This window comes from Leptinotarsa decemlineata, unplaced genomic scaffold (genome assembly GCF_025532065.1).
Source record: "Leptinotarsa decemlineata unplaced genomic scaffold, Ldec_3_MD MMD2_tig00000576_RagTag_RagTag, whole genome shotgun sequence".
NCBI lineage: Eukaryota > Metazoa > Arthropoda > Insecta > Coleoptera > Chrysomelidae > Leptinotarsa > Leptinotarsa decemlineata.
In genome coordinates, this window is record NW_027412551.1 from 468,136 (window position 1) to 483,907 (window position 15,772).

Below are 15,772 nucleotides of genomic sequence, written 5' to 3' on the forward strand. Positions count from 1 at the left end.
TCACTCTGTTTAATTTCATGGCCGTGAGAAACGAAGCTGTAATATTTCTGAGAAGTAGGTATTTCAATTCAATTTTGGATTCAAATGAAAGCTCTTATTGAAACAATGAAACATTCTCAATATGGAACGAGATATTTTTATATCCCGTTCCGTAAATCCCCATTATTCAAGAAGAATTACAAACCACTATCATGATTTAAATCATAAAATTCTACGAACTTCAACAGCACATTATTTGCCCTACTTATCCACCCGTACATATTTTTTCTCCAACATCTACCCGTCTACTCTGCTGCTGACGGCATTATTCCAAAAGAAACTCGTAAGAAGTCGAAACCCCAATTATTACGTTCACGAATCTTTTATTTGAACACCCTTCATATCCCGACAACTCAAAATCTTTTCAATTTGGTCTTGTCGAAATCATATCCACTGGTTCCAACTTTTTTTATTATCGAGCATAAGGGAAAGTTTTCAATATTTTTTCTGGGACATAATTGCCAAAGTTTGCCGAGGGCCAAGGAAAAAGTGATGTACAGTTTTGGAAAAGATTTTGTCGGCAGTATGTTTATTAGAGTTGGGCAGGGTTTCTACTGTAGCAATAGGTAGGTATTAAAGCAACTATTGTTGCCTTTTCATTATCTTTATTGCAGTATACAAAAAACTTCTGGCAACATTTGTAAACGTTTTGTTTTCATAAAACAGGATTTTCATTATTAGTAAAGTTAGTGTTAGAGTAGCTGGTATACTAAAAAGTCGAGCGAACTCTACTTATAGAGCAATCCAAACCACGTGACCTAATATGGCGGCGTAGGGCAAACAATCTAATAATTGTCATAAGAGTAGGTATCATTGGTTTTGGTGTCGTTAGCTATTGTGGAGTGTATTTTCACATTTTTGAAGCTTTTGTGGTGTTTAAATTCAATCAAAATGGAAAGTGAATACCTACTTGAAATCACTATTGCTGAACAGCAGAGACGTTGCTAAACGGAATGTTCGAAAAAATTCACCATCATCTGTTTACATTTTTATCATTGTGTTACAGATATATAGTGAAGTTGTGATTGGTCAATGGTCAATTAATGAATTTATAAAGAATATATTAATAAGAGTTTCAATATTTCAACACTCAACATACAATTTATGATATAGTATTTTCAGTCATTTGTTCAAATTTTAGAGCCAGTTCTTCCATCATTAAATCAGTCCTTGTTAAAATGCCTGTTTCATGTCCATCTCTAGGTTCATCATTATCAAAGACAATATCCATATAAGAGTGAGGTTCATTCTGTCAACAAAATACATTTCAGAATCATGTTAATAAATAAGTATTTCACCTGAAACAACACCACTTACTTGGGATAATTTTCTTTTATCCAACCTCGCTTTCCTTTCAACATCTTTATAAGAATTTCGAACATTTTGTGCTGAATGTCCCATGTTCTGCGAAGGAACCCAGTCAGGATTGGTTTCATTCTCTAAAAAAGCAAGTTGGTCTTAAAATGATATGTATATTATCAAGTAGTTTTCACTAAACGCAAAATAGCTTTCAGTGGAGACCTGAACTTTCCAGAGACTCACTTGTTATAAAATATCTGCTGCAGACTTTCTGATACTTGATTTTCGAATCTGTGAGATCATCTCGCTTGGTTGCAGCTAACCATAGGGCTCTTCGCTTTCTGGATAACACATTTTCATTAGTCAAAAACTTGTGTTTTATAACTGTAGGAACAGAGTAAAACCCGACTTTATCCCTGTTGTTACGAGATCCATAGCCAACCACAATGCACGTAATGGGCATTTCCCTTCAGTCAAAGCACTAATTATCAATTAAAATTCAAAAACACTGCCGAAATACGCACAGGAAATCACAAAAAGAAACAATAACTACTATGGTCGCATATCATAAAATACAATGATTCAATTGTATTTTATACAATGTTAAAATTGCCGAAATTTTGTTTCGGCAATTTTAACATTGAAGATGAGCCCCGAAGTGATCGACATACAGTAACACAGAAAGAGGATTTGAGGACCCTGGTGGAGACTGATCTATCACAAACGGTGCGTGGGAGGGCGTCAGCTCATATGCGGTTTTTGATGGTTTATAACATATTGAGAAGTTTTAGGTGCCCTCATATTTGAACGATGGAGAGAAATTGTATGGTGCGAGGTATATTTTTTTTTGCTTTTGCGCAACTCAAACGATCCATTTTTGGTTTAAATTGTCTCGTGTGAAAAAAAGTGGATTATCTACAGTAGGAGACGTCCAGGACAGTGATTGGACTCTGATGAGTCACACAGGCACTTCCCAAAGGCGAAGACCCACCAAAAATATCATGGTTATTGTATGGTGGTCAGCGGCTGGTGTGAATGCAACAGAGCCAAGCCATCACAGCAGAGTTTTATTGTGAGGACATCGACGAAATGTACCAAAAATTGCGTCAGTAGCAGTCGGCACTGGTTAACAGAAGAGGTCCAATCCTGATCCACGACAACTAGTCTGAGTCACAAGTTCCTTCTTTTGGAACTTCTGTCCAAGGGCATCGAAAATTATGATCCAGGGCTTATTCGATTCAGAATGACCTCTATCAATTTTTTTTAAAATTTCAATAGGGGCTCGAAAAAATTGCAAAATTATAAACAATTTACTTAAAAAAAAGAGTGGTTTGGTTATTTGCAAATATCTCGGAGAATATTAAAGATATCCAAAATTTGAAAAAAAAATCCTTAAAGAGAAAAACATTTCCTTAAAAAGTTCCACATCACGGAACTCTATCACAAATATCTATAATTTTAATATAGAAAAGAAAATAGTGCTAAAAGCGGGCGATGCGCGTCCCGCACGCGCTGACCAATACGGAGCTTTAAACAATAAACATTATTTCAACCCATTAAATATCATTATTGAAAATAAAATTCTAGACACTTGAATAAACAAAAATTTTTTTCCCGTGATTATTTTATTAAATACACTTAAGTTAATTATAAAATTTTCACAAGTTTTAAATTTACATAAAAACCCTGATAATTTTTGAACTAAAAACCTCAAATTTTTCTCACTTCTTGGAGCTTTTCTTGAATGTCTTCAATAAAGATTTCCGTTGTGGAAATTAAAAAACTGTGATATTTCACTTTGTGGAAAAGACGTTAAAAAGTGAAAAATTTTATCAAAGCATTGAAAACATTTTTTAAATATTCAAATCTATTCGTATTCTTATTATTGAAGTTACACAAAAATAATTTTTCATAATTTTTAGTTCTATTTGTTTCAAAAATTGTTATGAACAAATGTATTGTTTACAAGATATTTGTAATTTATTTTGGGGATTTTTATCACTGATGAATATTATGATTTTTAAAGACAAAATCGTTTCTTTTTTGCTACTAAATATGAATATTAAGAAACAATTTTTTTTTCATAATTTCTATTTCTGTTTGATATTCTGATTTTATTTTTATTTATATTTTCTTTATTCATTAAATAAACAATTTGTTGTTAACAAATCGATTTTAAGGATATTTTTTCAAATACTACCAAAAAAACAAAAAAACCACGTGCCACTTTTTGTTTAAAAAATACTAATTAATTTATTAACGATTAATTGTTTATTGAATAAATAAAGAAAATATAAATGAAGAAAAAGATTTTTTCAGAATATCACGGAGAAATGAAAATTATGATTAAAAAAAAATCGTTCCATAATATTCATATTTAGAAGCAAAAAAAGTTGGTAATCAACAAATGAGCAATTAAGCAATAAACATTTTTTTTAAGAAACGATTTTGTTTTTAACAATCATAATATTCATTACTGATAAAAATCCCACAAAAAATTCCAAATATCTTATAAACAATACATTTGTTCATAACAATTTTTTAAACAAATTGAGCTGAATAAATAATAAGAATACGAATAGATTTGAATATTGAAAAAAAATGTTTTCATTGCTTCAATTGAATTTTTCACTTTTTAACGTCTTTGATTTAAAATAACAAAGTGGAAAATATATTTTTTTTATTTTCCCAATGGTTATATTTTTTGGAGGTTTTCAAAAAAGCTCCAAGAAGTGAAAAAAATTTGAGGTTTTTAGTTTAAAAATGGTCAGGGTTTGTACTCAAATTTAAAACTTGTAAAAATTAGTTGATTAACTAAAGTATAACTGATAAAATAATCACGAGAAAAAAATCTATGGATTTTCATCATTTCAAGTGTCTAGAAGGTGTACATTTTTTCTCAATAATGATGTTTAATGGGTTAACATTTAATGTTCAAAGGTCCGTATCGGTCAGCGCGTACGGGACGATAATCACCCGCTTTTAGTGCTATTTTCGCTTCGAAATTAAAATTATAAATATCTGAGAAAAAGTTCCGGGAGGTAATACTTTTTTTTAGTAAATTTTCTTCTCTTTAAGGATCTTCTTACAAATTTCGGATTTCATCAACATTTTCCGAGATATTTGCAAAAAACCAAACTCCTCTTCTTTAGTAAACTGTTTATAAATTTTCCAATTTTTTTGAGCCCCTCTTCAAGTTTTCAAAAAGTTGCTAGAGGTCATTTCGAATCGAATGAGCCTTGGATCATAATTTTCCTTGGCCAAAAGTACCAAAAAAATATCTTGTGATCCAGACACGGCTGATTCACAAATCACCGTCTAAAAATTAAACAAATTGAGAATGGAAGTTCTGCCTCACACACTATACTCGCCAGCCTACTACCACTTCGATAACTTTCTGACTGGGAGAACCTTCGCCAATCAGGTCTTGGCAAAAATGGCCACCGTCAACTTCATATGGAATCCCGAGTACCCAGTTTTTATGCCGACGGAATCAATCGACTTGCGTTACGTTGGCAAAAGTGCACTGATTCAAATGATGCAGGCTTATAAAAACGGACAGACCTTTTGAAAGAGCCTAATATTTATTCCCTTATTCCTACGTATGAAAAGATACAGTCTCCAGACTTATTTTGATTTGGGATGCACGAATTGATGACGCATTTGTAAAGATCCATTGATGTTACTATACAGCTTGTCAAATCTAGGAAGAGACTTGAGAGTTGCTGCTCTCTCTCTCCCTCTCTTTCGCTAGTATCGTACTTGTGAAATAAAGAGAGCAGACATTCTCGAGTCTCTTTCTAGATTTGAAAAGCTGTACGTATCCTTCTTACTATATATCATATTGGAATATCTCTAAACGTCTGTGATATATGGGTTTGTTTGTCTATTTGTTTTGTTCACACGTTATAAATTATCTGGAAATGTTTGTATTTGTTAGTGCTTGACAGCTAAAAAAATTCAGATATCTTTTTTTTTCGAACTGTTTTCCATCTGATTATCGCGACAAGACCAACAAAGAAGCGAAAACTTAAATGAAATGAAAGCCACAGTTTCACCGTTTCCATATCGGACAGATCTTTGGAAACTTTAATTAACCGCGTCTCTTGGAGTAAAATGACTTTTCTGGGCATGATTCCAATTTATAGCGAGTACGGAACTTCTTGATAAAGTTAATGTGGTTCGTGTATTTTGGCTGATGGTGGCTTGAATCTTCGCTAGGCGGCAAATTACAGAAATGTCATAAAATGTTACATCCAAAAAGTCATATAAAGTTATTAACAACTTTGTCTCAAACATCATTTTCTTTCTTCAATTAAACCAAGTATAGTCACAACGCAAGGCAATTTATAGTCCATAAGATGATCAAATGGAGTACTGGTAATTTTTCGTTAGATCAATCCAAAATTGTAACGAAATCATATGAAGTAAATGAGGATAACGTCGGCAGACAATTATCGTATTGTTTGAACGAAATGTATGATATTTATATAAACAAATCAGTTTTGCGTCCCTTCGTTTTGAATTTTTTTCTCGTATATTCATTAGTAAAACACTTGTAAGTGAACTTTTTCGATATGTAATTTTACTGCATCCTCCGTTGGAGCAAATGAACTGAGGTGTATAGTATTTTCAGATATATCAAATTGACAGTTTGAAAACCAGCTAGGTATTCGACGAGGATTATAGTTGATAGTTATAAAAACCTTCGCATCTGTTTGCAGGCAAACAGAATGAGAATTTGTTTGCAAATCATGTGAAAATTTCTGATTTTATCGTTCAGAATTAACTTTTCAAAACAAAACGCGTTATGCTCTTGTTCTCTGAAATTGATACTATGAAACGTTTGTATTGCAATTAGTTCAAGATTTGGGCAGTTTTGATACCATACATTGTGATTGAACTTTCATTAAAAAGTGCTTTTTCACTTGAAAGTTTGAATTGAAAGTTTTAGCTGACCTACGTAGTACCTTTCTGATACTTATGAAAATGTTAAATGAAATCGTTAATTGAGGAAGCTACTGATTAACGAAAAACGTCTTTAGTAAAGTTATTTATGTGGAAAATATTTCATCATCATGGACAAAAAGCATCTGGTTCTGGCGACTTATATGACTGAAATTATTTTTTTTACAAAAATTTTGATCGACGTTCCTGTTTTTTTGTAAATATCACTGGAACTGACACTAATATATTATTCAATTTTTACGAAAAGCTCCTGAAAATGAAATATTCACTTCAGGTATTTGCCTAGCAGAGGAGTTTAGTATTGTAATATTATTATTGTCATATTAATATTATCTGATGGAGTGCCCATCATCCTACTTTAAAAGTTCGCAAATGAATTCGCACCAGTATTTTGCAGATTTTTCAACCTGTCTTACAAGAAAGGGGTTTTTCCTTCTTGTTGGAAGATTGCTCGCGTTCAGCCTATACCCAAGAGGAGCTAGAAAAATCTTCCAAAAAACTATAGGCCAGTCGTTTTGCTAAACAAAAGAACAAATTATTAAAAATTCCTGATTTTTTTTATTTCTGGAGCCGTAAGTGAACCTCGTTTGTTATTATTGATTAGTACGGGCTCATTGATTTTTTCAATGATATCCTCAAACTTATACCAGATAACATCCTTCTGAGAGGGCCATTTCCAACTATTTCTACTTGGACTCATAGCATTCACGAATGTTTCTTTGTCATTAATTTCCTCTATTATGCCTGGAAATTTAATGTCAAGATAATTCACGATAACAAAGTCACCTGCCTCAAAATTTCTATCTGGGTTTACGATTATTTCTGAAGATGTAGGGATATCTTCTTGATCCAAAGCTACTTGGTTTGGTTCTGCAATTTTCTGTTTTTTCTGTCTTTTTGTTGGTTTCTCTTTCAACCTCTCCAATTGCAATCTTTTCCTATTTTCTTTCCCCTCTTCTAATTTTTCTTTCGCCTCCTTCTTACTGTTGTAGTATGCCTTCCACTGCTCCGAACTGGCAACACTAGGTATTTTAACTGAAGTTTTTTTATTTTTTTCCTCTTTTGGTTTCTCTGGCCAAAATAGAATATTTTTGAAAGGTGAAGGTACTTCAAATGGCAACTTACCAGTTGATTTCTTAGGACTTTAATTATTATTGTTTTCTATTGATTTGAGTTTCACCCTTTCGTTTGTGTCTGCATTTGTTGATGTATGTTCTTTCATTGAAGATATTATTTGGTGTTCTTGGCTTGTATCTAAATTGCCTGAAATTTATATTTCTGTCTTGTGACAGATTTGAGTGTGTAGATTTTTCTATCTCCATCACTTGCAGTTTTCCTGAAATTGATTTCCCTCTCATTACTTCTTTTTTTGTTTCTGCATTGTCTGAGTTTTTGTTTTCTGCCTCTTTCAATTTATCTTTTTCTACAACAGATTCTACCCTTATTTCTTTTTCATTTGTTCCTGTACTGTTTAATTTTCCCATCCCTTCATCTTGCAATATGCCATCTCCTATAATTGCATCGATCCTGATTTCTTTTCGGTTTGTTTCTGCATAGTTCGAATTATCTTTTTCAATTGTTTGTAATATATTCTTTTCTACTGTCGATTCCACCATCATTTCTCCTTTGTTCGTTTGTGTACTATTTTTTCTTTCTATTCCTGTACAACTTTCCTTCTCTGTTTCGTCTGCTAAAAATTCAATAATTTCAATGTTTTCATTTTTTGTATTTAACAAATAGTCGTTTAGCCACTCGGCTTCCAAAACGAGAGTATCCTCTGGTATTATTTCGTCATGGAATTGGGAATTTTGCTTGGTGTTCTCTTTATTTTGTAAAACTGCTGGAGATGTTCCTTCTACATGAAGTTTTAATTTGCTCCACAAATTATATAAAGATTCATCTCGTATTGGACCTGACCATCTATCACTAACAGAAAGGGAATCTTTGAATTCTTGAATTTTATCTGTTCCAATAAAATTTTCAATGAAATTCAAATGTTATGTATTGAAATCAATTGTTTCAACAGTTTCATTGCTCACAGTTATTTTTGATTCATGTGGTGTAATATCTGCTGTTACCAGCTTATCATAATTCAGAGCATTCACTTCAAATGGAAATAATTCGCAGGTTTTGAAGGCATTTTACACCATTACAGGGGTTACAACGATTTGTATTACTGAATAAAACAGTGGTGCAAAGTTTTCATTTCGAATTTTTTGTTTAATACTTTCTAATCTGAATTTAGCGACCGCTTTTTTCCAACCAGTTTTCAGAGGTTTAAAAACGCCTACATCCATAGGTTGGAGTAAGTGGGTAGAATTAGGAAATAAACTTATCAATATGATACCCTTCTCTGAACAAAAGTTACTCAGATGCAATGTCAAATGCGACTTGCGGCCATCTATATAAAATATTACAGGAAATGGTATGTTATATTTGATTATCCACGGATGGAAAATGTTCGACATATACTCGAAAAAACTTTCTCCCGTCATCCAGCCCGATTCCGATTTTCTTAGACCCCAGTTTTTTGCCATGAGTGCAACAACACTTTGCGGAATTCTTTCGTATGCTAACAAAACCATAGGAGGCGGCAATTCTTCAGCTGCATTTGCTGTAAAAATAAATCATAATTAGTGTAATATGTAGAAGAAAATAGACGAACAATTGTAAAGTGGAAAGCCCATAGAAGATAAGAACCTGCAATGAGAGTTGTAATGAACTCTTTTTCATTGTTTGCTGTAATATTATACACGTTCTTGCTATCTTTCAGTGCAAATGTTTTTGATCCTTTTGGACATAAGAAAAATGCAGTTTCGTCAGCGTTGAATGTTCTTCGAGGGTCCTTCAATATTTCTGTCAAATTATTATCATTAAAATATGTTTCGATTTCTTCAAACCATTTTCTTAGGCTACGCTTCGTAATTCTAGCCCTAGTCAGGACTAAGTTTTGAGTCATCCGTCTGGAGATTTCAGGATGACGTCGGAGAAAACCTTAATACCAATGCCTGCCTGGCAAACAGGTTTTATCTTTGTTTCTAAATGGGTTTGAATTTTTTTTTTACTAAAGAGTACATGTAGTACCAATAGTACCAATAGTTGTTCTTTATTCACAGGAAATCCCACTTTAGCGACCTCCACTATCCACTTCACTGAAATGTCCTCCTCTTCCTTCGAAAGGATTGTAGGCGCTCCAGCTTTGCACACAACAGGATACTTCCCATAAAATTTGGAATGAAGTGTAGTCTTTGGTATATTGTATTCCCTACTCGCAGTTTTGATAGGCATTCCATTTTTAATGGCTTCTAGTGCAGAAGTTAGGCTATCCAAAGAGTAGTGGCAATTTTTCTTGGCCGAAATTCTGTAAGTTAGATAATCACACTACTGTACATAAATCTGACACACTGGATCAAATTATGAAACATAGTGTCAGAATTAGGATAGCGTACTTTGCTTGTCCGAAATTCGTAAGGAAAGTGAAATTTAACTCTGATTTAATAGAGAAAGATGTGGAATTCAAATATTTGAATATTTGAACATGTACATAATTCTGACACAGTCATGTCCGAATTAGGAAATGCCTTTAACGGTTGTCCCTAACTCTGACACATCAATAATTTTAGGTTACAATTCAGAAAACTAAATCCTTTAACGGTTGTCCCTAACTCTGATACATTAATAATTTTAGGTTACAATTCAGAAAACTAATTTATATTTCGAAATGAAGAAGAGACATTATATAAGAACATATACCAATGAAAAAATATGTTTTTTTACTATAGTGCAATAAAAATCTTACCTGGAAGTAACACAAGAACAGGCTTTTCTTATAACAGAACTGATCTGCTCACGCACTCTTAGTTTCGATGATCAGGAAAATTCAATTTTTCACGTTGGTAATTCCGGTTTCTGTAACAGATTGTCATAGTAAATCAACAGATGACACTACATACATCAGTATAGTCGTATTTCCAATGAAATCCTTAATTTATCGATTGAAATGGAAACTGTTCGAATTTGATGCAGGGTCCGCATTTGGTACATTTACTTTATCTTAATGAGGATCTAGGAGTAATTTTGAATTGGGATGAATGTAACCAGGTTCAATTCAATGCCAGAAAAACTCGGGCATCAGTTTTCTCCAAAAAGATGAATGACTCCGAACCGCATATAATAATGTTAGGTCAGACAATTCCGCTTTCTGCTTCCACAAGTTTGTTGGAGGTTAAAATGGACACCAATATGTCTTGGCACAATCATGTCGTTGTAATTGCAGATGCTGCTTCTCAAAGTCTTGGAACACTGTTCCGAACCAGAAAACTGTAAACACCTCACCAACTTTTGATGCTTTATAAAAGTCAGATCAGAAACTATTGCTCTCGTGTATAGAGCTCTGCCCGTAAGCATACTCATACATATTCTCGTATCATTTTGGGAATAAAGACCTATTATTATTAAAAAAAAGCCATCCGCCTGATTACACCGGTCAACAAAAAAACATTTTTTCTTGCGCATGGGTTTTACTTATTATATTCTGATTATATAAGCAAATATATATATATATATATATATATATATATATATATATATATATATATATATATATATATATATATATATATATAAATGCAATTACAAATCGAAAATATTTGCTTTTTAAGAAGTAATAGCAATTTCAGCATTTTTGATTTTCGCGCCCAGTTCAATGTCGGTCTTGGCGCGCTATCGCTGTCGAAAGAGAGGTAAGAGGGCGGGAGGCAGTATTTCTTGCATCGCTCGTTGCGGACAACAGACAACAGTATGTGTTTGCATATTACAGAGGAACAACGTGTTTCATTTTTTTCATTGTATCAAGCTGAAGAAAATTGCTTCGAGAAGTAGTAAACGAGACGCTGACTCCTTTTGTTATATTTGCGGCAAATTTATTAAAGTAAGAGAGAAAAGTTTGATTTAAGTACAAATTTAAAGATTTGCGAGACATATCAAGTTTACTTCTATCTACCTGTAAAAAATCAAGACAAAAAATGGGCTCCACATGTATCATGTAACTCTTGCAGATACATTTTGGACGGTGAGTTCATTTATTCTTTTTTATTGCATTAATTATTATTTTTTAATAACATTGATTAGGTTATTTACCGTACAACCTAAAATATATGTTACGTTTTACTGTAGGTTGGTACAGACGTGAAAAACGAGCAATGAAGTTTTGTAGTGCCGAGAATTAGGAGGAAACCCAGTGATCATCACACCGACTGTTATTTTTGTATTGAAAATCCACTCAAAGGTAAAAATTCAAAGAAAACCTATTATCCTGATCTACATTATACCATCGACTTCCGCTCCAATACCACATACAGAAAAAAATCCTGTACCTGCTCCGTCTGTGTTAGAAAATCAACTACTCTCTCAAGACAGCCATCAATCACAGTGTTCATCTATATCCAAACATTCCGATTTTTTTTTAATCTGAACCAACATACCACACCTCATCAACTCTGAAGATCTCAATGATTTAATAAGAGACCTAAATCTACCAAAAAGTGAAGCAGAGTTATTAGCATCGCGGTTGAAACAATGGAATTTACTTCATTCTGATGTTCGAATATCCCATCAAAGAAAACGTCATGCAGAATTTTCTTGTTACTTCAGTAAGGAAGATGGACTCTGTTTTTGTCATGACGTGAAAGGTTTATTTACAGAAATTGATATTCCATGTCATACAACTGAATGGCGCCTTTTTATTGACAGTTCAACAAAAAACCTGAAAGCTGTTCTACTACACAATGGGAACAAATTTCCATCTATTCCACTGGCACACTTCGTACATCTCAAAGAAAATTATGACAGTATTAAAATGCTATTAACTGCAATTGAATATACGGAATATGAGTGGGAAGTTATTGGAAACTTCAAGATGATGTGTTTTTTTACTGGAATGCAAAGTGGATATACTAAATACACCTGTTATCTTTGCCTGTGGGATAGTAGAAATGATGCCGCTCATTACCGCCAAAAACATTGGCCTGTACGTACTGAGTACGAAGTGGGAAAATGCAATATTAAATGGGAAGCAATTGTCGATCCTAAAACTATATTAATGCCGCCATTGCATATTAAATTAGGACTTATTAAGCAATTTGTAAAGGCTCTGAATCATGAGTCTGAAGCTTTCAAATATTTAAAGAATTTTTTCCCGAAACTTTCAGAGGCAAAAATTAAAGCTGGAATCTTTCTAGGCCATCAAATAAAAAAAAATATGGATAGTGATATTTTCCCGAAGAAAAGAGCCTGGAACAGTTTTAAGGCAGTAGTTCATGGTTTTCTTGGAAACCATAGAGCTGAAAATTATGACGAGCTGATCACTGACATGATTATGAATTTTTCCGTCATCGGATGTAGAATGTCTCTAAATATACATATGTTACATTCACATTTGGATAAATTTAAAGATAATATGGGAGCTTATTCAGAAGAACAAGGGGAACGCTTCCATCAAGATATAATGCAATTTGAGAAACGTAACCAAGGCCAGTATACTGAAAACATGATGGGGGACTATATTTGGGGGTTAATAAGAGAACCTTTCACTCAACATGACAGGAAAATTTAAACTGTTCATTTTTAAACATTTGGACTCTATTTCAAAACTTCTATTGCAAGAATGAATTATAAATCTATGTTTGGTCTGTTCTAATAAATCATCGCTGTGTGCAATTTTTGTGTATTTTACTTGATTTGAATTTTTCATTTTTTACACATAAAAGCAGATTCAGAACTCTTTGTTCTTATTCTTGTTTCTAGGTATGTAAGCAATGAATGAAACGTATATAAACCGTGCGCAAATATGCTGTAGACCGGTGTTATAGACGCGAACATTACTTGCAACCTAGATAGTCTAGAACTTCGAAGAAGGGTTGGCGATTAGTCTCTCTTCTATAGATACTTTAACGGGAAGTGTTCATGTGACTTGGCACATTTGATTTCACCAAGAGCGGTACATATCAGAAATATGCGACGGACTGTGGCTGCTCATCGTTTTGACGTTCAACTCAGTACACCTCGAACTTAACTGTTTAAGAACTCGTTCATTTGGAGAACTGCGTTTACGTGAAATAAACTTCCTGGGAACGTGTTTTCAAATGAATTCAATCTCCAGCGATTCAAATCCAATGTGAATTACTAATTTAGCACAGGCACCGCTCTTAGAGCGCCTCAAGGATCTACCTGTAGTGCTTGTGTTTTGTTCTTAAAAAAAATTGATATTGAATATATCCATTCGAATTGAATTATCCGTTACATTCCCATTGAAAAAGTGAGTATTACTACTTGATAAATCACAAACTTAAGCCCTTCTACGAGTATATAATATAATATACTATTTTATTCAAGTTTATTTATGTTCAGAACATCACTTCCTACTTTTTCCTAGTGATTTTCCCCCAGTTGAGAGATAATTTCATGACAGGAAATGTACGGCCACCAACTTGAGAGATTTATATCTTTTATAACTTTTGACAGAAAATTAATCATTTATCTCCAAGTACCTCAGCTACGTGTCTATTTTTACACTTCACTTATCTTCCAGTAATATGAGAGTCGTTAACTTCGAAAGTGGATTTGATGGAGTTATTTATCAAATTTCGAGAAAGCTTAACAAGCGCTTCCATTCGCAAAGTTCGGATGAAAGCGAAGAGGAAACTTTGTACGAAGTCAACGTGAACGTAATCCGTTTTTTAGTTGCATGTGGGGGTTTAAAATCGCAGTCTATTCAAAATGAAACGTGCCTCTGCCGAAGCACTAATGCTCCTTCCATTCCGATGGTGATGACAGAGATTTGAGTTCGATTCGACAGATCTGCTCCACTTTGCTCTTAACCTAGAGACATCCGATGGAAAACAAAAGTTTTGGTTGTTTTCAATGTATGCATTTTCGAACGATTTGTGTTGAGTGGTCCAGTGATTTAGGCCAGTGCAAATAATCTTTGAATAAAAATGTCGATAGTTGATCCAAGACACAGGGGATGCCTCGGATGGATGCTTTGAATAGATTTTAAAAAAGAAACATGTTTTAATGATTTCTACTGGAACTAGAACTCTTATCTGAAAAGGTTGAGAGTGGAAGTTTGTAACAATATTTTTTCACAACAATTGATATTCAAAAAATCAATTGCTTTAGAGCAAGTGTCTTGAGGCGAAACATCGGTGTATACCAGTGAGTATGACAGTGTTCTGTGTAAGTACAATTTGTTACCATTCATTTAAAGTAGAACTCATGTGAATGATATCTGATTTTTATTCCACAACGAATGTTTGAAATACAAACTGAGTAGAGAAAAGTATCTTATGTATAATTCAGTGTTCATATAGGAGTATTTGTTTCGAAAGAATTTTTTCTTTCGTATAATTCAATGTTTATATGAAAGTAGCTGTTTCAGGAGGACATTCTTTCAGTTTGTGTCTGAAAGTTACTTCTTTGCATGGTCTACACATCCATGTATAGAGTTACTTCCTTTCTTTTTTTGGAAGACTCCCTCATACTTTTTTTTTGTATCAAGATAGAGTAGTAGAAAGCCAAAAACCTTCTTTCCCAAAAATCAATTTTTTGATTTTCAATTTGTTTATCCGACAACTATTTCATCGGTAATGGAATTGAATGAAAAATTATATTTGCATGTCTAAAGTTCACTGTAATTTCTTCAATGAAAAATCTTCACTTTAATATTTTTCTCTGATTTTTAACGTTAAAAAGGTCTTACGTTCAAATAAAAACATCCTGTGTGCTGAATTTTTCAAAGCGAAGAAGGGTATTTTTTCAGATTATCTTCTTAAAAATGGTGCAGAAATTTACATTTGTATTCCTGTAGGAGAGAAAGTGTGCAGTCGGGTCTCCTCCTCTTCTGTGAGAGTTAATGGCGGCTTTGGGTCGGTGACTCCAATAGGGAAACAAGGGACGGATCTAGTTTCCATGGCCACTGGGCGGTGATTCACAGAGATCTCACCACTTCCTTAATTCAGGCTGAACTGTCTCTTCTGGAGGATATCCATTCCTATGACCATATCAGAGGAGAGTCCACATAAGTGTCCAAACGTTTCTTCAAAACGGTGGTTGTCAAACTGTATCTCTACTCCTATTACAAAAAATCTCCCATCAATGCAGGCTGCCGTTTTTTTAACTGTCTTCCGAAAGAAATAAAATACGCGGGATCCCTGGCGGTTTTTAAGTATAGACTTAGGGAACTCCTTATCAGAAAATGTTTCTATACTGTTGAGGAATTTGAATTATACTTTTCAATTTTGAGATGATATCGAAGTGTATTTTACATAGTCTATGTTAGCCATCATTGTGCTTGTTTCGTCCTGTTTGTCAATTAAAAAATGACACTGTTTTTGACTTATCCTATCTATTGTTAACAATAGTTGAAAGGATTAATAAATATTTTATTTATTTATTTCATTTTATTTAT

General features: G+C 33.4%; 1 long non-coding RNA gene across 1 annotated transcript; it reads right to left on the reverse strand.

The window, feature by feature from the left end:
* Positions 1-7,598: 7,598 nt before the first annotated feature.
* Positions 7,599-9,692, reverse strand: LOC141481915 (uncharacterized). The gene is made up of 2 exons (XR_012465239.1): positions 9,007-9,692; positions 7,599-8,920 (listed from the first exon to the last, which is right to left on the reverse strand). It is a non-coding gene; the product is annotated as an uncharacterized lncRNA (long non-coding RNA).
* Positions 9,693-15,772: the final 6,080 nt, after the last annotated feature.